This window comes from Spermophilus citellus (assembly GCF_964194105.1).
Source record: "Spermophilus citellus genome assembly, chromosome: 2".
Classification (NCBI taxonomy): domain Eukaryota; kingdom Metazoa; phylum Chordata; class Mammalia; order Rodentia; family Sciuridae; genus Spermophilus; species Spermophilus citellus.
Window position 1 is genome coordinate 149,608,973 of NC_138183.1, and position 24,470 is coordinate 149,633,442.

General features: G+C 51.4%; 1 protein-coding gene across 1 annotated transcript in view; it reads right to left on the reverse strand.

Annotated features, from left to right (window-relative positions):
* Positions 1-17,422, reverse strand: part of GRIK4 (glutamate ionotropic receptor kainate type subunit 4) — a 418,526-nt gene extending 401,104 nt beyond the window's left edge. The window contains exon 1 of the mRNA XM_081281772.1: positions 16,832-17,422. The gene's annotated coding sequence lies outside the window, so the exon portion shown is untranslated. The remainder of the gene's footprint in view (positions 1-16,831) is intronic.
* Positions 17,423-24,470: the final 7,048 nt, after the last annotated feature.

A 24,470-nucleotide genomic window follows, 5' to 3' on the forward strand; every position in this document is an offset into this window, starting at 1 on the left:
GAGAGTGAAGATGGGAGGGGAGGGGAGGGGAGGGGGGATAGTAGGGGATAGGAAAGGTAGCAGAATACAACAGTCACTAAGACGGCATTATGTAAAAATGTGAATATGTAACAGATGTGATTCTGCAATCTGTATTTGGGGTGAAAATGGGAGTTCAAAACACAATTTGAGTCAAATGTATGAAAGATGATATATCATGAGCTATGTAATGCTTTAAATAATCAATAAAAAAATGTAAAAAAAAAGAAAAAAGAAAAATAACATTTGTCTGGCTTAAAAAAAAAAAAACACACCATTAGCCTCTGGCGTGACCTCTACCACCTCCGGCTCCAGTGCCTCTCTGCCCTGCCCCCACACAGCCTCTGCCTCCAAGCTCTGGCTCTTCCTTCTACCAGGCAAACACTCCGGCTTGCAGCCCAAGCTCTGATGCAGGAAGGATTCCCCCTCCAGGAACCCTTTCCTGCTGGCCCATTCTGATATCAGTGTCCTCTCCTGTGTCCCACCATGCTGCACACGTCTCTATTTACTTCTCAGCCTCCTCTACAAAATGTTGAACTCAGAGATTTGTCCCTTTAGTGCTAAACACAGAGCCTGCAGTAGAGTCGGTGTCCCCCCTCCCCCAATCACACAGAATAGATGAAGAAGGAAGGAAAGGAGGGAGGGACAGACGGACAGAAGGAAGCAGCACAACCAGGGCACATCCCCAAAGTCTCCAGGCAGCTGGTCTTCCCACATCCTTCCAAAGAAAAGCTCAAAGCAACTAAATCTCTGAAAGAAAGACTGCAGGCCGACTCTGCCTTTGTCCTGGGTGTCCCTGGACTTCAGAAAACTCTGGTTGAGGAATGAGTCATAGGAATCCACTCAGGAGGGACAAGTGGCTGTAGGGAGGCCAAGGCCAGAGTCAGAAAACAAAAGATGCTAATTATGAAGCCAGTGGAATGAAACCAAGGTTTGCTGGGTGCAGGGAAGGAGTCCACATCAGAGGAAGAGAAACGAGGGCAGAGCAAGCAGCCTATTCAACAGTCACCCGAGACTCCAAGGGCGAAGGACAGAGTAAATCAAACCTCTGATGGGCGATCAATGGACATTCAATTAACAGTTACAATATTACTAATTTACACAAAATGTCTAAACGATACCCTTTCCCCTCTGAGGAGACCTTGATTCATTGCATGCTGGCTGTTGGGACATTCCCTGGTAACCCTGCAGGGCCACATGGCTACTGTGCCCCGCTCAGGGGCACCATGGCACCGGCAGCCAGAGCAAAGGGAGTTGCAGGTGGGGAGCTCAGGAGCACGCAGCTGTTTAGCGCAAGGTCAGGGGAGAGAGGTGCAGAGTAAGGGACCAGGTAACTTCTGAGAATGGGGGACTCGGGAGGCCCCTGTCAGGATCTCGCACTCATCCTTGCAACAGCAGCCCAGAGGCTCAGGGCAGACCTCGAATGCCTTGCTCCCTGAGTCAGACACCCACCAGGTGAGCTGAAGTCCTTCCTCCCGCTCAGAACATCCCGAGATGGAGACAGGGGAAAGTCCCCATTTGGGAGTAAAGAGGAAAGGAAGAGATGGCAACGGATCCATAGTGGCCACTGATGACCCTCAGGTGACATCCTTGGGCCAGAACCATGAGGCAGCAGGGCTCTAAAGGAGGCAGGAAGGGCTGAGTTCTGACCAAGACCTTGGCCCCTCATCGCTGTGGGCCTGTTTCTTGCTCGGTAAATAGGATGATCCTGACAGCCAGCAGGAGGCTCCTGGGACATGGAGCCCCTGGTCCACAGGAGACATTGAAGTCCAAGTGCTGATTTGGACAGCACTGCTGAGCAGGATGCTGTCCAGGAGGGGGCATGAAGATGGGCCATAAAGGAGTGTATGCTAAGCAGATGCACCAACCTCCGAGTCACCCTCCTGGCCGTTCTGGCCTGGGGGATGAATCCTAGAGATGCTAAGGGGAAAAATATTTCATCACATGCAGACAAAAATCTCCCATTGCCCACATTTTCTAAGCTTTCCAAAAGCCCAGCTTAAGCAAAGCATGAGACCGACTCTGAAGAACCATCAGACCCTTCTGCCTGGACGGCCCAGCCTTCTCCTCCTGATCCCATGTAGAGGGCCAGGAAGGACTCACTGTCCCCATTTTACAGATGAGGGAGCTAAGTCACAAAGAGCTGAAATGACTCTCTCCATGTCACACCGTGGCAGGTCTTATCTTAAATTGGTATTTCCCCAGCCCACGAAGCTTCTGCCAGCAGAGGTGCCGTTGCCTGGCCATCAGAGCACTCCTCACCCTGAAATGCTCTCCCACCCGAGCACCCTCTTCACCCCAGGCTGGACCTGCCTCCCCACACTGTGGAGCCTGTGGCATGTCCCTGGTTGTTTTATGAACCTGCCTAGGGCTCAGAATGTCACTCTCAACCTTGCACCGCACAACCCAGCCTGCCCTGCAACCCAGTCACCAGAGGTTCCCTGGAGCACAAGTATAGGAAGGACTTCATGGGAAACGGCTTCCCAAATTAAGGATTTTAAGTACAGATAACATATTTGGGAGCCATTTACCCAGTCACCAGCCTCCTCCTCAGCCTGCAGATGCTGCTACCGTTGGCAAATGTGCTTTCAAACAAATTGTACACCGTGCAGATTAACGAGTCCCCACACTGGACCAGAACAGAGATGCCCCCAAGAACAACCCCCAGTCCCCAGTAAGCCCTGAGCCCAATCTCAGAGTCTTCGATGGCTGAGACCCCTGTCACTCCTTTCGTGAAATATTCTTCCCCTGCCTCCTCTCTCCACCGGCCATCGACCAATTCATTTACTCACCATTATTTTTAAAACTCAAATTTTATTAGCAGTGGAGCATGAGTAATAAATAGTAATACACTGTTTGCACTTGAATTAGCCCTGCGTGTCCTGGGACCATAGGGCTATTCATCAAAGGCAGACTTCCCTCCCCACCTGCACCTTCTGGTAGGGACACAGGTCCTTCCAAGGTCAGGGACTCTCAGGAGCTAAGTGAGCACAGGGGCCTCTGAGAACTCACACTTGCTGTCCCCTGATTCCTAAGGAGGCCACTGAGCTGCTCTGGAAGGAGGGCATGACAGAGGCATGACATCAGAAAAAGGTGAACTGGGTTCCAGCTCTACTGCTGACCTGCAGGTTGACCTGGGGCACATGGGCCTGTTCCTGGCCTCCCAGGCTCAGGGCCCAGTGGGGGAGACTGAGCAGGAAGCAGATAGCTGTAAGACAGTGTCAGAAGTGTTCCAAAGAGGGGGGAATTGGAGGCTGCTTTAGGAGCACATACAAAGGACCTCATGTATGCTGGGGGCAGAGGCAGCAGAAGAGGACTTCTCAGAAGAGGAATAGATACATAATATTGTAGAAAGAGAAGAAATGAAAGAGAAGTTTCTAAAAGGGTAAACAGCATGTGCAAAGGCCCTGAGGCAGAGAACCAACGCTACTGAGAGCCAGTGTCAGAAATACAGTAAATAGGATCCCTAAGAGAGGATCCCTGTAATCCTGCCCTCTGCCAGCCTCTAGTCAAATAGGGTTGATAAGACTAACACATTGAAGACTGGCTTAAGATATAAACCACCACAAGCAACCAGAATTGGTTAATGTACTCTATTCACAGCATGTATGTTCCTGCTGAGGGTCAGATGCTGAAGGGGTTAATCAGGGCAGGCCTCCTGAAGGAGATGAGGCCAACTTAGCTGGAAAAGAAGGACACTTCTCTGCTACTCTGACCATCAGGACTTTTTCTCTCCCCCTGACTAGGGACCTTGGATACCAAGAAGGCTCTTCTGTTTAGCCAGTTGCATATAAAGGCAAACACAATACTGTCCCTCCCTCCCCAGACAAGGCAGGAGTGGCTTAGTGTGAGTATAAGTTACAAAAGCACCTGACTTCCTACTTTCCTCCAAGCCCAACCCAGGCTGTGAGCTCCTCCCTGCTTCTCCACGTGAAGGAGAAGACCCCAGACCCTGCGGGGCGACAGTGAGGAAATCCACAGCTGCAGCTGCAGCCCCCTCTCCTTCGCTGCACGAATAAACACTGTCTTGCCCTCTGCCTGGCAGGGGTCTACGCTGGAGGGTTTTATTGATCACCCCACCATTTGTCCTGGAGCCTCTACCTGGCCCCCTTCCCCTCCCAACCCTGGAGACCCCACAATGAGCACAGCATGGCTCACTCACGGCTCCCCAGACCAGCCTGTTCCTTCCTGGCTTCTGCCTCCCCTTCTTCCATTCTAGAAGCATCTCCAGCCTGGGTGGAGCATGGAAACTGAGGCTTTCTCACATACTGTAGGCAAGCTGCAGCCAGAAAGACCTTGCAGAGAGCAACTAAGGTGACAGAGAACCAAGAGCCCAACGCTTAGTCAGGCCAGGAAGGGGTCGGGGCACCTCCATAAACCTCGGTGACCTGCAGACTCCACTTGGAGGAGGGTGCTGCCTCTGGGTCTGCTCCCATCTCACCCCACTCTGCCACAGCTGGCTGTTCGCCTTTGGGCAACTTGGATCACCTCTCTGAGCCTCAGTTTTCCTAAGTGTAAAATGCGGGTTGTTGTAGGATTAAGTGAGAAAATGCTTGTGGAGTGATGAGTACACTACCTAAAATATTCGATAGGTACCAGCTACCATTTTTATTAACATCATTCTGGGTCTCCTCTTGGACATTTGATCAAGTGACTTATACTTTAGCACTATAATGTGGCCATTATATGCATTATAAGCACTTAAATTTTTAAAAAATATTTTTTAGTGTTGATAGATCTTTATTTCATTCATTTATTTATATGCGGTGCTGAGAATTGAACCCAGTGACTCACACATGGCAGGCAAGCACTCTACCGCTGAGCCACAACCCCAGCCCCATAAGCACTTGAATTTTAAAGAACTTTTAACACCAACATATAACGTACAGGTAGAAACGTGCATGTTAGTGTCCACTCAATGGCCATCCATGTAGTCGGCCCTTGGATCACGAAACAGCATGACCAATATTCTAGGGCCTCCCTGGGAGTTCCTTCCAAGGGTATCCATCACCCTGACTTCTGCTACCATAGATTACTTTGCCTGGTTTTGAACTTTATATAAATAAATCCTACAGAATATACTGAAACACCTTGTGATTTAAGAAGCCCTTGTATAGATGTTATCTTATTTGCTCTTCCCCAGCCCAGTGAGATTAGGTTTTTATTGTCCCCATTTTACTACTGAGCAAACAGAAGCTTGTCCTGACCTGTCCAAGGCTGCAGAGAATCAGGGAATCTCACTCTGAGCAGGCCAGGACCCTCTCCTGTCACCTCCCCCCAGGTGAATTCCCACATATCAACCAGCACCTCCCTATGACAGCAAGTCCTCCGCCCAAAGGCCTGCTTTCTCCATAGAGCTTTCAAGATCGCCTGAGGACGGCCACTAGCCTGTCCTGCTCTGCTCCTTTCTAACCCAAACCGCAGGACTTCACCCACGCTGTCCTTGGCATGGATCTGATGGGGATGCACGTGGTGTCTGGAGCCCGAATCCTCACCCCGTGTCTCTGAGTCCCAACGCCTGCATGAAGCTCCTGCCACACCTGGCCCAGCAGGAATGGAGCTGGCTAGAAATGGTGGTGCCTTAGGTCCCGGCCAGGTGGGGAGCAGAATAGCAAGGCACCTGTCCCCATGGGCCAATGAGCGGCTCTGAGGGAATCAGTCTGGTGAAAGGCAGGAGACCAAATGGGCCACCTGCGGGGAGCCCATTCCAAGTCCTGATTCTGCAGGTCATGGTGACCTCCCCTCTCTGAGCCTGTTTCCTCAACTGTAAAAGGATTTGACTAGATCAGTCCGTTCACTCAGGGCCAGGATCAGACCCACGCTGAGCCAGCCCAAGGGGTAAGGAGGGAAGCCACCTGCAGCTCCGAAGAGCACCAGCACCACAGCTTCCTCCAGAAAGCTTCAGTGCGGGCCCCATGGCTCATGATCGTGACCCCAGGCCTGGGTCCTCTTCTGGGTCATGGGGCCTTCTCGTCTCTGCACAGAGACAGCCTTTTCCTAGGACTCTGCCCCCACAGCACCACCTCCCATGCTGCCCCTGCCCCCCTCAGACCTGTCTACTCCAGGGTAAGCCAACTGGAGCCCGCACAGGCCCAGCCCGCGGTGGGTGCACCTAGAGCAACAGCCTGGGTCTGGCCTCTGCTCCCAGAGTCTCCTCCGGACTCACGGGAGCTGTGTGTCCCCCCAGCCCTGATCTAGAATCACAGTTGTCACCCCATATGCTGCCTCTGCTTTCACTACCCACCCTGGTCCAATCCCCTATACCCCTGGTTGCCAGACTCAGCTGGCTTCAAGGAAGAGGCAAAGTGTCCTAGGCCAAGATCCGGCACACCAAGGTTACCCTCTACTGGCTCAGCTCCATCATGGGTGATGCCAACCTGAGAATTGATCCTGCCATCCAGCAGAGGATCCAGAGTTGACTTCCGAACCCTACATGCCTGTGAGCCGAAGCCCTCCCGTCCAAGCTTCCAGAGACTCATTGCTAGTCCAGGGCTCTAGGATCCAAACCTCTACAGACAAGCACTCACAGAGGAAGCTGATCATTCAAAAAGTGTGCATTGAGCATCTACTATATGCAGGTACTACCCTAAATGTTGAGGAATGAATGCTGAGAAAGAGACACAGCGCCTGCGCCAGGGGAATCCATGTCTGTGGGACAGACAGTCTCTGCGGACCTCCCTGAATCACCCAAGGGTGGCCTAGCCTTGTCTTACCACCTCCACCTGACCATCCCAGGTGGGCTGCTTTCATTCCCACCCTGCTGGGAGCTGGAGGCTTGAGCAGATTCCTCCAAGCTCTGCAGAAGGCCTTGGCCATCGTGGAGATGCAGCAGTATAAGAGAACAGAGCAATGCTGGGTTCAGCTGTGTGACCTTGTGCAAGGGACTTGGCTTCTCTGAGCATCTGTGGTCTCCCCTGTCAAGCAGGACTAATTTAGCTCCAGTGCAGGGCTGCTATGAGGACTCACAGTGACATGTAAGGACAGAAACTGGGAAGCAAAGAGCAGCAGCAGCACTGCCCCAGGAATGTAGGGCGAAGGACAGCTCCACCCAGGCTCTGCAGCCCAAGGTCAAGCTCTGGCCATCCCACATAACAGCTCTCCTCCCGGGAAGGGGTGAGGGGAGCAGTCCAGAGCACAGGGGAAACGCTCTCTCTCAGCTGACTTTCCACCCCACACAGCCCGACACCTGTTCACCACCAGTTTGCACCTTCCCGGCAGAGCTCCTGTTCCAGCCTATTTACCTGGGCTCTGGCAGGACTCTTCTCTTCAAAGGAGAGTCGGATGGTGCTATTTTAGCTCCCATAAACGCATGAGCTTTCTCCCCCAGGTGCCCACTCTGTGCTCTTAGATTTGGGTCATCTGAATTTGGGGCCCTCTCACGGATGTCTGCAGCACCAGCCACCTAGAAGCTCAAAGGCCCACTTTGTGGCATCTTGCAGATTGAGCCGATACCTGCACGCATTCTGGAGGACAGGTCTTGGGGCATGGCCTGCTACATCTGCTTCGTCCAGTGCCACACGCAGCAGGCATTCTGGAAATGGACGCTCACCCGTGGGTATGTGGCAACCCCCTGCCCGGCCTTGAGTGGCCAGGGTCCAGGCAACGGTCTCCCTGGAGGTAAGCCCAAGCCCTGGACACTTCTCCAAGCCTCCTGGGTCACTGTCACCTTCCTGGTCCAGAGTCTTCAGTCTGAAGAAAAGAGTCTGGGCACGCAGGGAGGATGGGATTGAACTCAGCTTTGTCCCTTGCTCAGCGGGCATCTGCACATCCCAAGGGCCACCCGGGGTTACAAGGAGGGGAGTGGGATGAGGACCCAAGGGAAGTGGATGTGGCTCGCTGAAGACAGAACCTTCTGGTATCTTCAAGAGAGTCACCTACATTGACTGAGCACCTTCCAGGTGCCAGGCAGCAGGCTGGGGCTTGCCCTGCGAGGTCAAGAGCACGGCCCGGGTGGCCTCATTTATCTCCCAGCTCACCACTCCCAGGGCTCACCTCAGACAAGCTACGCGATCACTGTGGGTTTGCTTCCTCACTCTTAAGACTACAGCACCCATTGCACAGGGAGGCTGGGAGACCAAATTGGTACCTACCAACCACCTACAGCAGTGCCTGGATATGGCAGGAGTGCCCCAGGTCACCTTTCAGAAGACGGGGCGGAGCAGCTGGAGCCAGGGAACATCCACAGGAGGCTCCATCGGGAGAAGCCTCAGGTGGGAGGTCCAATGCAATGACCCCAGGTTCCTCCCAGGAATAACATTTTGTGGTTTGTTTAACCTCCAGGGTTTTAGTTTCCCAGCAATCAAACAGGCATTGTCATCCCTGGACAAACCCTGCTTTGTTCTGCATCCATTCTCAGCCTTGGGAAGAGCAGGGGTTATGGAGGATGGCTCTTTCCACCACCGGCACAAACGGAACGCTGGACGGGGGCAGTGGTTCTGGGTCCTGACCCCCTTACCCATACAACAACTAGGTGGTTTTCAGCTAGTTTTTGAAATTCTGAGAGTTGGGGACAATAATTTCTACCAGTCCTATCCACCTTTCAGGTTTATAGGCCTTGGCGATCTTTGGGGGAGACGGAAGTCACCAAGAACCTAATAAGCCTTTGGGCAGGTGACTGACCATCAGAAGTGGCACGGCAGCCTCGGTCTAAGGATGGGCTGTGCTCACAGAGGCTGAGGCAGGGCTGCAGAGGGGCTCCATGAAATGGCTCCAGAAGGACATTTTGGCCCTCCCTAAACCCACTCTCAAGTCCCCAACTCTGAAACCTACTCTACCACCACCAGAAAGAGAAAGACCCCCAGCCCACCCTATAAGCAACCTTGCTACGGATGTTATTTGTAGTGATCTTAGGACTGAACTAGGCTACAGGAGACCCATCAAGAGCAAGAATAGCCCTAACTGTCACCCAGTGCTGCCTCAGACTTCTTCCCAAAGACAGCCCCAGTTATTCTGCTGAAAGAAAGTCCAAGACCACAGTGAGGTTCCCTCCCATGAATCCCCAGCTTACAGCCCAGGGCAGCCAAGCCAGCCAGCCTGGAGCAGCTGGTGAATAGACTGAACTCTGGCTGGTCCCGCCTGGGTGAGGCTGGAGCTAATCCCTGAGTCCAGTGTCACTTGACGGCTCGTGAGAGGGTCTCACCAGTGCTTCCGTCATTGCCTTTTTCCTGCTTCTACCCCACACCCTTCCCTGGACAGCCTCCACGGTGGAAAAGACCAACACACAATTCAGGGAACACTGCAACGAGGGGTGGATCCTTAGTTGACTCCCCATCTGACCATCCCACTCAAGGTCAAAGAAATCACACCCAAGACAGAAAAGCATCCCAGTGCAGAGGGCCCCGCACCAGCTCTCCAGGCCTGAAGGCCGCTGGCTGGGCTGGTGTGGGCCATGAGGGTGTCAGCTCTAGAAATGAGCTTTGGCCTCCTGGCCTAAGACATGAGGAATGGAAGTGGCGAGGAAGCCAGAAGGAGAGTCTAGGAAATCAGAGGAGAATCCATGCATATTCCACTACACACGCATATGTGCACACACAGACATACACAGGCACACGCAGGAACTGTCATCAGAGTCTGAAATCAGACTACCTGGGTTCAAATTCCAACTCTACTTCTTACTAGCTATGGGATTTTGAGTTAATAAGTCATCTGTTCTGGATCTCAGCTTCCTCATCTGTTAGATAGGTATAACAACAGCTCCTTAAAGTTAAAATCTTTGTCCATTTAGGCTGCTATAAGAAAATCCTATAGATTGGATGGCTTATAAACAAAAGAAATTTATCTCCCAGTTCTGGAGGCTGGGAGGGCCAAGATCAAGGCACCATCAGGTTCAGGGTCTGGTGAGAACTTTCAAAGACAGCACTTTCTCTCCACATCCTCACATGGTGGAAGACATGAAGGACCTCTGAGGGGTCCCTGTGAGAAAGGCACTAATCCCATTCCTGAGGGGCCCATCCTCATGACCTAATCAATTCTCAAAGGCCCTACCTCCTAATGCCAACACATTGGAGGTTAGGATTTCCACAAGTAAATTTGGGGGAACACAAACATTCAGTCCACAGAAGTTATTAAGAGGATTTTTAACTAAGATAACATACAAAGACTCCACTGTGTCATGCATGCTACGTAATAAGCAGTGAATAAACATTAGCTATTATTATGGTCATTGTCATTGATTCTGTTGAATTCACATCTACTCTATGTCAACCTGGTGTGGGGCAAAAAAACAAAGCCCCATGTCTGCCCCCATGGCGCTCACAGTGGAGGGCTTTCAAGATTCAGGGTCTTCATTCTCCTGCCTCATTATAGTTCAAGTTTGTCTGGATGTTGGGACTGAACCAAAAGATTGTTGAAGCTTCTCTTTTTCAGCCTTTTCACCACCCAAGGACAGCCACAAAACCCAGTAAAAGGGTAAAAGGGACACAGGCAGGGGAGCATGGAGCCTGGGCTTATACCCCAGCTCTGCCATTCCCTAGCTGTACAGCCTGGTCAAGTGACCTCACCTCTCTGGGCCCTCTTCTGTCTGGGGCTTAGATTAAATCCACTCAAGACTTCACTGATTAAAAAAAAAAAAAGGGGGGGGGGTTCCTGCTTCCTAAAAGCATGACATCCCTACCTCATCCTCTCCTCAACCTCATTGGGTATGTTAATTCTGTGGAGTCTTTTTTCCCCCCAGTACTGAAGATTGACCCCAGGAAGGCATTATCATTGAGCTACATCCCTAACCCATTTTATTTTTTATTTTAAGATAGCATTTTGCTAAGTTGTTGAGGTTCTTGATAAATTACTGAGGCTGGCCTCAAACTTCTGATCCTCCCTACCTCAGCTTCCCAAATTTCTGGGATTGTATAGGTATACACCACTGTGCCCGGCTTTATTTCTGTAGGGTCTTATGTACTTGGGCAGGGCTAGCAAGATGCTATAAAGATAAAAATGTAATAATACTTCTAACAACAACTGCTGCCAGGAACTTCTCCACACCTGCTGAGATTACAGAGGTCACTGTGGAGCTGGTTTAGCTCTGTGCCCTAAGCCAGGCAGCTGAATCTGGAAGACCCTGATAGACAAGTGCTAACCACTGCACGACCCAGCCTCCAGGGAACAAGGGAGGTGCCTGCCCAGGTCACCTGACAGGGAGACAGCTGCAGACAGCCACCCTTCACACTGCTCCTGAGATCCAGCTTCTTTCTTCAGGAGCCAGCTCCAGGCTGCAGAGCTGGCTGAGCAGAGCAGACCACCCCAGCTTTCCACCCTGAGCTCTGCCTCCATCTTCCACTTCATCTCAAACTTTTCTTTTTCATGAAGTGTGCCTTGCAGCTGGCCATTCACTCACACATCTTAACCTCCTCTGGGCTATTGATTTCTCATTCTATTAAATCCTCCTCTTTAACTCTCATCCTTAAACTCCAATTCTAAACATGTATTTACTCCACAACCACCCTCCCAGGCCACCACTAGGACTCCCCTGTCCTGGAGGGTCAGCCTTCTCCCTTCCAGGGGTTGTGGCAGAAGCCCCCAGGGGCTCCATGTAAGCATCTCACTGAAATGGGAATTCCAAGAGGTAAAGTTCGCCATATGCCCGTATTTTAGAGAAGAAACCGAGGCAGCGTTTTGTAACCTGGATTTCCTGCTTTAACCCTGTTCTCTTCCGCTAGTCCACAGCATGGCCTCTCCCCAAGATGCCCAGGGTGACTGTGCATATGGTGGCTTCCCTTTCGTCTCCTCATGGCCACAGTGACATGCAGCACCCTGCACAGGGAATCCCAGACTACCTGGTTTTCCTTGGTGCCTCTGAGAAAACTGTCCCTGACTTAGAGATGAGGAGGTTGGGGCTCCCAGCAGCGGGTCTGTGGACCCCCCAAGACCTCTCTTGGGCTGAAGAGCAGCCTATTTCAAAGTCAAGACTGAGTGAGGAAGCAAGACTTGTCAGCAGTGTTCCCACAGGCCCGGGGACTGCTGGCCACACAAGCCAGTACTGCATGGCTGGGCGCCAAGAGGAGAGTCACGGACATGAGGAAGTACAGCAGGCTGTGGAGCCGGACCAGTTCCCAGGGAGGCCTGAGGCCCACAGGGTCTGTGCAGTTAGCTCTGTAACACACACTTGCTAAATACGAGTTGAGGCCCCTTAAACAGGACAAATATTTACTAGCACCTGCTCTCTGTAAGCATCAGGGACATCTCGGACACGGTTCCAGCCCTCTTGGATGTCAGCTCCATTCTCAGTCCCGTGGAGGTAACAGACATAGGAGGAGGACTGGAGGGCAGGAAGTGCTGGGTACAGGATCCGGGGCCTTGAAGCGGGCAGCAAGCACTAACAGGAAGTTGGGGAGGTAAAATTCAGACATCAGAGACCCCTGGAGCCAGTTCATGCAGCGTGTGCCACACAGGACTGTTTAGCTGCTGTCCAGCAACTCCAGAGGCCACAGGACCCTGTCCCTGAATGCTCCAGGCAGCCCCCTCAAGGCAGTTTGGGGAAAGCACCCCCGTTTTCCCTCAGCCCTGCTTCCCCTTCTGGCTTCCCTATTTCTGAAAGCAGCATCACCAGTCTCCCTGGCCTCCCGGGCTAGAAATCTCAAAGTTATCCCGACACTTCCTGCTCCTTCGTCTGCTATACCCAATCTGTCGGCACGTTCTGCTGTTCCTTGGAAATGTCATTCAAGTGCACCCCCGCTTAGCCCTCAACCCCCCTTTTGGCACAACACTCTTCTGCCCAAGAATCTTCAGCGACTCCACACAGCCTGCTGCCTTTGCCTGAGCCTTTTCTCTCTGGAGTTCAGTCAGTCCTACCTACCCTCCTCTATGCCTTGAACGAGCCCTCTACAGCAGACAGGACTCTGCACCTGCCCCGTCCATTCTGCCCACTCGCTCCATCCTCTCCCCTCTTGTTCTGCCTATGCAGCCCCTGTTCACCCCCCTCTCTGTGAAGGCCTCCCCTGCAGGCTCCATCCAGCTTGGAATGCCTGCTTCTCACATCCACGGTGCATGTGAACACAGGCATGAGGTTCCACCTGAGCAGGGTCCAGCATACTCTCCACCCAAATAATTCACCTGCAGAGGAAAGAACAGGGCCCGCCCCACACTAACTACCCACTAACCCCCCAGCCCAGGCTGCACTGCACGTAAATCTGAGTGTCTCTGGGATCTGGAGCTCCCACTAGACTGTGACTCGGGACAGGGTGTATTGACACTGCGCGGCCCCAGGGACTACCTGTTCTCTGTGAAGGTGGAGATTGGCACATCTAATTCACAGGGCAACTGGGATGATTGAGCAAAACAAGCAGAATATGTAGTCAATACGATGTTCAATTGATTCCTGCCTTCCTTCTCATAATCTACCCAGCCTGGTGCTGTGGTATGAGATTTTTTTTTTCATACTGAATTTGCTAAATGTAAGACATACCCTGTTTTATGTAACAAAATAGTATACTCAAGTAACAACTGTTTCTTATGTCCCCACTAGCATGGGGCCAGTTTACATGTCATGAAGGACAGTGCCTGTCCTGCGAGGAGCAAAGGCCTTGCTCCTCAAGGGATTTGCTGTCTGAGTCAGGAGACAGACAGGGCAGAGAGTTATGAATTCTGGGCAGGATTAGGGAACTAGCCAGGCTCAAGGAGAGGGAGAGTAGGTTGGGCACCCAGGGGACATGCCCCAGCAGCCCTTTGCCTGTGTCCACTCACATTCCTGCCACTCACGTTCCATGCTGCCAGCCCTCTGATGCAGATTATCCTCATTTTATAGGTGAGGAAAGTGAGGCTCGGAGAGGTTAAGTCTCTTATCCAAGGTCATGCAGAGAGGGTTGAGAGGACAGATACCTGGATGGGCCTGACACTGAGCAGCCGGAACTGCTGTCCCTTCCATGCCATAATTGCCTCGGGCTGCACTCTGAAGGCAGGGCAAGATGTGGATGGGCAGGGGCTGGAACTCAGTGGCAGAGCACCTGCTTAGTGTGCGTGAAGTCCCAGGTTTGATCCCTGGCAATGAACAAAAAGCAAGGACAGGGGCATAGTGAGAGCATACGGATGGTGCCTGAACACACAGGTGAGCAGAAGGTCATGCCAGATGACACACATGGCCTGAGGCCACACCACATGCATATGGCCTTCAACTTCAAGCAAAGGCATCTGAACTATACTCAGGAGCCCACTGCCACTGAGGGGTCCTGAGACAGGGTCACCTGTAAGACACAGTCTGTCCCACATGAAGGAAGAAAGCCCTGAGTTATCACTGGGATGGACTGAAGCATGGGAGAGGGAGAGGTGGCCTATCTGAGGACTGAGAAGCTGAGACCTTACAAAGTGACAAGGATTCCCCCATGAGCACAGGACTGTGAGTCCAGAGACCTCCCACATGACTATGGAGCCTTGGATCAGTTATTTAACTTCTCTGAGCCTCAGTTTCTGTGGGTCACTGATACCTCCTTATTGGCTGTTGGTACAGACCAAATGCTATAGGGCCATGGTAGGGATCAAAGTCATTCTGCTGAAAGGCATCTGGAAAGCTGCAGAACTCTGTACACATATAAGGGATGAATACTTTGCAGCAGGGACAAGAGCTGTGTTCTTCCCACATGCGCACTACGCCTGCCCACTCTCACCAGCCACATAGCCACCGGTGTACCACTCACCACTCTTGCTTTCTGAGCTGGTCTTCCATGTCACGCGGAGCCTGTCTCCCCCCTACCCCCCATCCCATCTCTTCAGGGTTGAGACCCAGCTCAGGGGAGTTGAGCTCCTGTCTCCAGGGCCCCCTGTCTTCCAGCAGCACTGCCCACTTTCCTAGAGAAGGGTTCACTTTCCTCCCTTTACAAAAATGTCCCCTCCCCATCCTAAGGGAAACCAAACTGGAAAGTGAAATTATGAAGAAGCCCCAGTCTCTCGGAACTTTCCAGTGCTGGAAAAACAGCAATGATCAAGATGCAAAGGGAAGGAGAAAGGTAATAACTTGGAAACCTATGATCTCCTCCCAACTCCATTAGCACCTGTCTCTTCCCCACTAGGGACCAGCCCTGCCTCGGGGGCTCAGGTGACAGGTCCAGAAGAGGAGAGAGATGAGCTGGTAAGACAGGCAGGAAGCTGGTGGGCAAGCCCAGGCCACATGAAATGAACAAAATATGGAAAATTAAACAAACCCAGCCACTCTAATGTGTGCATATTAGATTAACTTCTCCAAAGGGTCATGACCTTGAGGAACACATCCAGCCGGTGAGGAAAATAATAAACCTGATTAATGATGAAGCATCAGCTGCGGCTTCAGCAAATAAAGCAAGCCCATAGATGCCCAGTGGAATTCCAGGAGCTTCCTTCCCTGGCAGGACAGATCACAGCTGACTCTCCAACCCCTTGCCCACCACCAAGCACAGACACTCAGGGACTAATGTAAGACAGGATTTTTCTCTCACATGCCCACTGCCAACCCCAATGGCCGCATCCCAGTGGATGCCACATCAGCTGTATCCAGGTGCTCTTAGAAGTGTCACTACCACCAAGTGACCCACAGGGAGTGCACGTGAAGGTAGTTCTCTTCATCCCTGGCAGGGCTCAGACCTCTTGGTCTGGTCTTGAGAGATGCCCACTGCAGGGCAGAGAGGCCCAGCCTTGCCAGAGCTCCTCTCCTCTTTCCAGACAACCTAGGCCCCTGGGAGACATGCCCAGGAGAGCCACTGGAGGGAGGCAGGGAGGTGGCACCGCGTGGCATCACCAGACAACAGCACCAGGAGGAAGATGGCAGCATCAAGTACAGATGCCAAGAGCCAAGCAGCCCAAGGTCCAGGCGGGGAGCGGCTCAGCCCGCATTGCCCCACCACTGCCAGGCAGCCCAGCGAGAGGGACCTGTCCCAGCCCCTTCAGCGATCAACCTCAACCCAAGGCCCTCAGCCAACTCTCCCCAGGCTCCACCTCCTCCCTCACTTTCCTCAGCTCCAGGGAGCCAGGCGCGAGAGGCACAGGTGCTCACAGCGCCTTGAACCCCTTGTCCCAGCAGTCGCCTGCGCACCCTCCACCCAGCCAGGTCTGAGCCGCTCCTGCTCGGCCAGTCCCCACGGGAGAGCATCTCCATGGGCTCCCCTCCCCCTCCACCCAGCCCCCTCCCCCTCCCCCTCCCGCGCCTAATGCAGGTCTCCAGAGTTTCTCCCTCACTTCCCCACGCGGTGAACTAGGGTGGGATGTCTGGGAACCCCATTAGTCGCGGGAAGGAGGGTCATTTCTGATAGGACTGCTTCTGCCAAAGCAAGACGACGCGTGGGGTGGGGGGTGTGGTGGTGGCCGGAGTCCAGGGCAGGGGCAAGGGGCAGTCGAGGCAGATGGAAGCAAGGGAAGGGGAGAGGGCTTCGGGCGCAGGGCTGCGCTTGAAGGGGGACCGTAGCTGGGGAAGAGCAGCGCGGGGAGAAGCGGAGGGTGACGAGATGGGGGAGAAGCGCCAGTGTCGGGAAGGGGCCGTCATCCCTGCAGGGGGCAGAGGCAGGGCTGGGAGTTGTACCGGGAAGGGGGAGGACCACAGCGGGAGGACGGCAAGCCAGGGAGGGGATGCAGAGGGGGGAGGCAGACGGTGATGGAGACTGGAGGAACTACGGGAGCAGAGCGGCGGGGGCTCGGTGGCGAATTGGGGGACACAGGCACCGAGGTGCCAGGGACAGGGTGGCTGAAGGCGGGAGAGGGGAGGCGGGGGCGGGGGCCGAGCCGCGGCCCCCGAGGGTAGGAGCGGCGGAGACGTCAGAAGTCGGGGTGCGGCGCGGCGGGGGGCCGGCGCGATGGCACTGGGGGGGTTCGGGGGCAGCCCGAGGTGCGGGCTGGGGTCTCCGCGGCGGGCCGATGCCCTTACCTGGGCGGCTCCGCACTCCGGGGGCTGAGCCAGGGGCCGGGTGCTGCTCTGCCGGCCGCTGGGCTGTTGTTTTCCTTTTTTTTTTTTTTTTTTTTTTTTCTTCCGCAGCAACCGCGGCGGCTCCAGCCCGATCCGCCGGCAGCCGAAGGCAGAGTCTGTGTCCGGCTGCGAGCGAGCCGGGAGCGGGGAGCGCGGGAGGCGCGCTGCGAGGCGCGGGGCGCCGCCCGGCGGGCAGCACGGGAACTGCGGCGGCCCCGCTCGCGCCGGCCGGGGGGGCGCCCCTTCGGGGCCGGCCCGCACCCCGCCGGCAGCCGCAAGCCCCTGAGACCACTCCGGGACCCGCGGAGCGCGCCCAGAGCCCAGGCTCAGGGGCAGCGGAGCGGCGTCAGTGGCGACCGGGGGACGGGTCCGAGAAGCCCCGGCAAACTTGCGGCCGCCAGGGCCGGCCAAGCGGGAGGCGCCCTGCTGGGGAGCGGCGCTGAGCCCGGACGAGGGGCGTTCGGCAAGCCGAGGCGCGGGCGCGGCGATGTCTGGAGCTCAGGTGGGGAACCCGGACGCAGCCCGCACCCTCCACAGCCCTGCGCAAAGGGGCAGCCCACCCCGGCCCCCGGGAGTTATTAGCCCGGCCAGCTTCGGTGGGCAAAGGGCGCCTCCTGGTGGCGTTTGGGAACAGCGCGAGGGATGAGCGTGCCCTGTTAACCGAAGAGACTGGCCTTGGTGGGGGCACGGAAGATGGAGAGCGGGAGGATTTCTGGGCAAGACCATATTGACCACGTTGTTCCACCTGTTCCAGGGAGCTGAAGAGCAACAGCTTGCACTTGATGGTTCCAAGGCACTACTTAATGAACACAAACATCTTGGGAGGAGCTGTCATTTCACGTTACCCACCAAGAGCCAAAGGCTATGAGAGGGGAAGGGACCAGCCTGAATACACAGGTAACATGTGGTAGGACCAGGGGGAAACCAAACCCCCTGACATACGGTTCCATCCTCATTTACTACATCATAGCTGTCTGAAAAATGGGTCTGCGGAATGGGAGCCCAGCAGGAACAGGAAGCCCAACGGACATGTGAACTCCTCAAACCTATTAGTTCCCCTTTTCCAACCCACAGGGCCTCTGTCTTGAAAGCACCAATGAACTAATTGCCTCCCCTCACACACACATACACCCTACTAATGCTGAACACTGGACTCTTTTGACCCCAGATTGAAATGTCATCAAGTTAAGTGAGCAAACATGCAAGCAAGGTTTTTACTGGGGCATCCATTCAGGAGACAGCTCTGCCAAGAAGTCAGTTCTGCTGGCAGGAATTGGGGGGAAGGGGAAGAAGCTAGCTGAACTGTTTGCAAGTTGGGGTTTAGGAATGTTGCCCCAATGAGTTAAATGAAAGCATCGAGGCTCTAATGATGCACCTCATACTATTTGTGCCAAGAGGCACATTTGGAATCTCACACTGTAAGTTAAGGTGGGATGTTGTAATGGCTGTCAGAGTGCATTTGCCCTCTGTCCCTATCTTACACTCATCAGCACACCCAGTCTCAGCAAAATTGTTTGTGAAAAAATCATTCCCAGACATACTTGGTTGGATCTCAGGCATGACAGGTTTGTATGTGAACTATAGAATATTCATTGACATTTTCTTCCCCTTGGCCAGCCAGCCAGCACTGAGCTTCCTGCTTGGTGAGGAATATGACTCTCTGCAAGAGCCTTGTCCTCCCCCTCCCACCTCCATACTGGGTTTCAATGCTCCTTAGGAAGGGGAGTCACCAAACTGAACAGGGCTCCATTTCTCCAGACAAACATTATTTAGCACCTACTGTGTGCCAAGAGCAAACTGCCCACACAAGTGTGGTTTCCAAAATCCTTCGTATCAGTTTTGTAAGGTAGGTGTAAGGGAAACCTAACCCCATTTCACAGATGAGGAAATCCGTTCAAGTTTAAGATCACCTGTGAGACAGTAAGGCCCTGAGGTGAATGGGCTACACAGCTGAGTTTAACTCCGGCTCTGTTCTCTCACTCTGGAACTCATTCCCCTTACTTGCACAAAGGACAAAATTATCTAATGGAAAGTGCCCTAGGCTGGCAGGAGTGAGGGGCATCCCTGTGACCCAGCCAGAGACTTCAATTCCCTTGGCTTCAGTTTCCATCTCCAAATATGAGGGAAGTAGCCTGGAATAGTCTTAAAGTTATTTCAAACTCTGACATGCATGAATCCCTAGCCTACTGGAAGGATGCAAGATCAGCAAGACCACAGAGGCTAAGTGTCTGGGAAGGAAAATAGTATAAAAGCGAAATGCTTTCTCATATTCTTTGGCCTGATGAGCTCATCCTATGAACCAGGGAAGTGAGGAGGAGCTTTTGGCAGGTCCCAGAGATTACTGATGACTGGCAGTAGCCTTGGCTAGAGCCTCATGAGGACCCCAGTTTCTTCCTTTCCTGCAAGGGTGATATTGATTTTCTTCTTCTTTAAGTCTCCGTCCTTAGAAACAGGAGTCCCTGCAAGGCAGAGGGTGGGCAGCCATGCCAGAGAAGCCTACTGTTAGCCCCAGCTGGTTGTCCCCCACTCACTTCGGGTCTCTTTCTTCCCTCAAGGCTGGCTGCTGAGTTCTTTTAAAATACTCACTTCTTGCTCTCCACCTTCTTTACTCCTGAACATTGGTGCCACTTGCCAATCAGAACACAGTTCCAGGCAAGCTAACTTCCCAAGTTCAGTCCTAGGTGTGAGAAGGTCTTTCCAGATCATTTTTTGATTCCACAGTAGGGGAAGGTCAGAGCCCAGTGAGCTGGCTTGGCTGATCTTGAATGAAGAAGCAGAACGATTGGGATGTGGGGCCCCCTCCTTTAGGACTTCTCGCCAGAAACCTTCCAAGCAGCCGACTGCTGGCTGTGCTAGATAGACAGGTTTGGATGTACTTGGGCATCCCCGTGGAGGCTGGAGACTGCAGGAAGGAGTTTGTTCTCCTGGATTTACTTTCAGCTCCTTCCATCTTTGTATTTACCTCAGGGTCATGGATGAAGAATACTTGATCTGAATTTCCTACCATGTCTTTCCCACAGGTCCCTTGGAAGGTTCATAAGTGCATGAATGGAGCCAACTGAGGCACAGTGACTGGGTGATTTGTCCTCACATTTAGTGCTCATACCATCATCATGCCACTGTCTCTTAGAAACTATCACAACTGTCTCCCTGCCTGTGGACTGGCTTCTTCCTCCAGTACACCCCCAAACGGCTGCCAGAGTGATGTATTTAAAATGAGCCCCACCACTTCACACCCAAGTGAAAAACCCTTCTAGCATCCCACATAACCGGGAAGGTAAAATTGAATCTAAAATTCCTTGGCACAGACACAAGGTCCCTGCTTGCTTCCCCTGCCTCTCCCATCTTCTGCCTCTGCCTGGCTCATATTCCATCAATACCAAAGTACTCCAGGTTCTCCGGTCATCCTGCCCTAACCCTCTGTGCCTTAATACACTGAATTCTGCCTGGCCTCCTCACACCCCCTAAATACACAAGTGCATTTTTACCTTTCAAAACTCAGGTTAGAAGTCCTCTCCTGCCAGAACCATCTCACACCTCACTATCTCGTCCCTTCCTGACAGAATGAATTCTCCTTTCTCTGGGCCCCTCTTGCATGTACTAGAGATTATGCTTACCTACTTGTTTTGTGTTTGCTCTAATAGACTGTGAACTTGTTCTCTGGATCTATATTTTAGCTTCTCCCTTCTTTGGATTTGCCTCAGGTAGACCCATGAAGCAGAATATTTTATCTTAAATTTACCTGCCATTTTTTTTTCCCGAAGGTCCCTTCGAAGGCTCATCACAAGTTCATAGAGAATATAGACTACAGAGAAAGAGTTAGTGGGGTTGAATGACAATTCTGGCAGATCACAGTTGCTCCTGTTATTAGTCCCCATAAGTCAGATGACATCCCAGCTAGCAAATATGACACTCTGGGTCCTCACTATGCTTGGAGTCTATGTTAATTTAGGCTGAAGTTGGAGTTCACATTTAAGGAGCTGGAGGATAAGGGAAGCAAGAGACTGGTTGTACATTGTATTGCCATACAGCGCTACAGTCCATCAATCCTATCGAAGCACTTCACTAGAGCTCCAGATTAAATGAAAGTAAATCCTCTGTGTCCTCGATGCCTGTGCTGGGGACAAATGGTTCATTTCTAAAGGATAAACTGGTCTCTAACAGAACCAGTTTAAAAATGGAATTGAAGTTAGGAGGAATGTTCTTTGATTTTTACCCATGCCTTACAGGATGAAATAAGCAGTAGTTTTCCCCAGTGACATTATGGATCAGTGTTGGCAAAGAACAAATAGATGTGGTCTGTGGTTTAGACATTGCATAGTCCTCAAGCCTCATCACACCATATTGCTCAGCCTCGCTGGCGGCAAAGACTACAACTATTGGTGAAAAGCTGCATCCCCACTTGACGATCATATTATAACCCAGCTCCCTTCCCCTAACATCTCTTATCTGCATTTTATTAGTCTAGGCATAACGAATACTGTTCACACTGAAATGAAAATTAAAATCTGGATCATCCTTGATCCGAATACAACCTGCCTCTCAGTGCTGCAGCCCTGCTGTCATCCCTAATGTGGGGACCTAATTCATTCCCGCCACATGTCTCAGTCCCCATTTACTACTCTGCAGAGGAGATCAGCTGCCATGGCAATTAGTTCTTCATGAGACCTTTGGTGCCTATTAGGTGCCAGGCAAAAGAGAAAACAAGATGAATCCAGGGCGAGTCCTTTTGGAGTCCAAAATCAAGTAAAAGGTATTGTAGATGACACATTTTCCTTCTAACAATTCTGGCCCATTCTGACTTGGGGTATTCTCTGTATGGTATCATTAACCTACATTGATCAATTAACTCAGTTAAGTGATCACTGTCCAGGCTAGAAGGCAGGGTGGGGCTGGAGAAGCAATAAGTGGTTTATGGCAATTTAAGAGTCAAGGACAAGGGGGAGGCATCACTAGGATGGGTGGAAACCCAGAACTAGAGATATGAGTCTTCCACAGAGCTGCATGTAGCTGGAGGTCTACTGTCACTACAGCTACAGATGTGGAGAAAGGGGCACTGTTGCTCATGCACAAATGTAGACCAGGGCCGCCAAAGCTGCAGTCCTGCACTCACATCTCAGAGCGGCATTTTACAAGTATGATGTGCTTCCTCCTTCCACACCCCCTCTCCTCCTTGGATCCCCACAGTTAGTCTAGGTTGGTCCCATTAAGCCATGTTAAAAATACTTGCTTCTGGGAGGGAAGGGCTCAGCTGGAAGAATGATGGTCCAAGACCACCTTGGGAAGGGATGAAGCTCCTTTAACTCAGATGGGGATGGGGGGTTGGATGGAAACAAGGAAGCTGCATTTTCCTCATCCTTCTGCATCTCCAAGGGTGACCAAAGAGACCATACAAATGAGCAGGAGCAAGAGGTAGCAGGATGAGTGATAGTGCAGCATTTTCTATCTGGGAGCAAAGCTTAATCAATTTAGAAATGGCAGGTACAGAGCAACGGATCTGTCATCTCCATGCAATCACCCCAGGATATCAGAAATAAGGCAGCAGTTTCCATGTTCCCCCAGGTGTTTGGTATTTGGAATTTATCCAGGGTATAGTTTTGTCTAAACAGTGGCATTGTGTTCCTAAGAATTATTATGGAGTGACATGGAGATATTTGAAGGCAAAAAAAGGTGTGTGCACATTTATGTATATATGGGTATGTGGGTAGGTGTACATTTATGTCTATTTACACAAATACTATTTACATTTCAGCAGACACCTGTGTTTCAACATATTGCTGGCCAGTTGTCTTTTTAGCTCAGTGGAGCAATAATTCATTGAATAGCATCTGTCAGGTAAGGTATTGGGCACTAAAGGGGACAGAAAGAAAGATTGGACATGGTTTCTACTTTCAAAAAAACATAGTCTGGTGCATTTAATTTTCCCTCCTAAAGGAAAACCTTTACATTTTATCTCACAGCAATTTTCGAGAGCTTGAGCTCCGTCCAGGAATTCAGAATAGCAAAAGGAATAAGCAGGATTTCTGTTCCCCCAGGACAGATATCCTAATTGTCCCAGCTAAATGAGGGGGTAGGTTACATTGGAGAACAATACTGGCCGCCGTGGTACACCCCTGTAATCCCAAATACTCAGGAGTGAGGCAGGAGGATCCAAGTTCAAGGCCAGCCTGGGCAAATCAACGAGACCTTGTCTCAAAATAAAAAATAAAAAGGGCTGGGGATGCAGCTCGGTGACATCTCCAGGATTGAAAACAACAACAAAAAAGGCAGTGGAATGTGCCCACGTATGAATTCCCTGGAGAATACTCCACCAGACAGCTGCCATTAAAGCAAAATTTAATGTGCAATCATTTCCACACTTGTTCTCCTAGATACCAGGTAGAAATCTTAATTTTAGAAGAATTCAGTTATCTTAATTTGGAAAAGACTAAAGGAAGATGTGGTAGCTGTGTTCAGGTATTTAAGATTTTCCCTATGTTGCTCCACAACGAGGATCAATGGATAGAAGTCACAGAGAGGCTGATTGTAGCTCAAATAAGAAAGAATTTATGAGTTGCCTTAGGAGATAATGAGCTCCCCAGTACTGGAAGGATACAAGCAGATGGATGGCTGTCTGCCAGGACTGCCCCACAGGGTATTCCTGCAGTAGATTAGGACAGTGCACAAGGTACTTTCCATCTCTCAATTCTTGGATACTCAGCCCCTCTCCTTGGCCCAAGGCTAAAAGGAAATTTGAATACTTGGAGAAATGGGACACTTCTTGTTGAAGGGAGAATCTCGCCCCCAGCTCTGGATTCAATTCCCAGCAACACAAACACAAAACAAAACATTAACAGACTTGCCTGTGTCTTTGGGCCTTTAAGTTTAGATACATGGACACTTTAAATGCAGTGAAGATGCTTAATACTAGAAAATGCAGTAATTACTTAAGTACTCTATTGACAAAAGCAATGTTATTGACACACACAAGTGTTACTAGGTAAATAGCACTGATGGCCTAGTTGGAAAAGGCCAGATGTTTCCATGTGAGAAAGATAGTTCCAAAATAAGACCAGTCTGAATAAGGGAACATCGTGTTTGCTTTTAAAATGACCTACAACACACACACATTCAGGAATGAAAACAGTATGTGCAGTAAATATGCAAAAAAAATTATCTCAATGTATCTACTGCCTTTGTACCTTGGAGTCAGTGGGCATCTCATCCAGCAGGAAGGACGGTTTCCTTCAAACATTCTCAAGCATTAAGCACTTGAGTAAAGCTCAGTACACAGTGAAACCTAGTTCTTCTGAATACCAATGGACTCTAAGGCAACCGAGTCCACTGCTTTTCAGATGCTAATTAATTAGGACATGGTTGAGGTGATCTGGTTGTCTTAAAAATTTGTTGGGGAAAGGGGAACAAAATTTGAAAAATATAAGCTAAAGAGGTAGACCCAGGCAAAAATACTTGGACATAAATACCTATCCATTTAATAACCAAAATAGAAAATGGAATTCTCTCCACTAACCTCCAAAGACAAGATTTTTATTTTCCAGTAGCAGTAAAAGGATCTGTTTTATAATGTTGTTGGTTAAAGAAATGGAGGGGTGGTACTCCA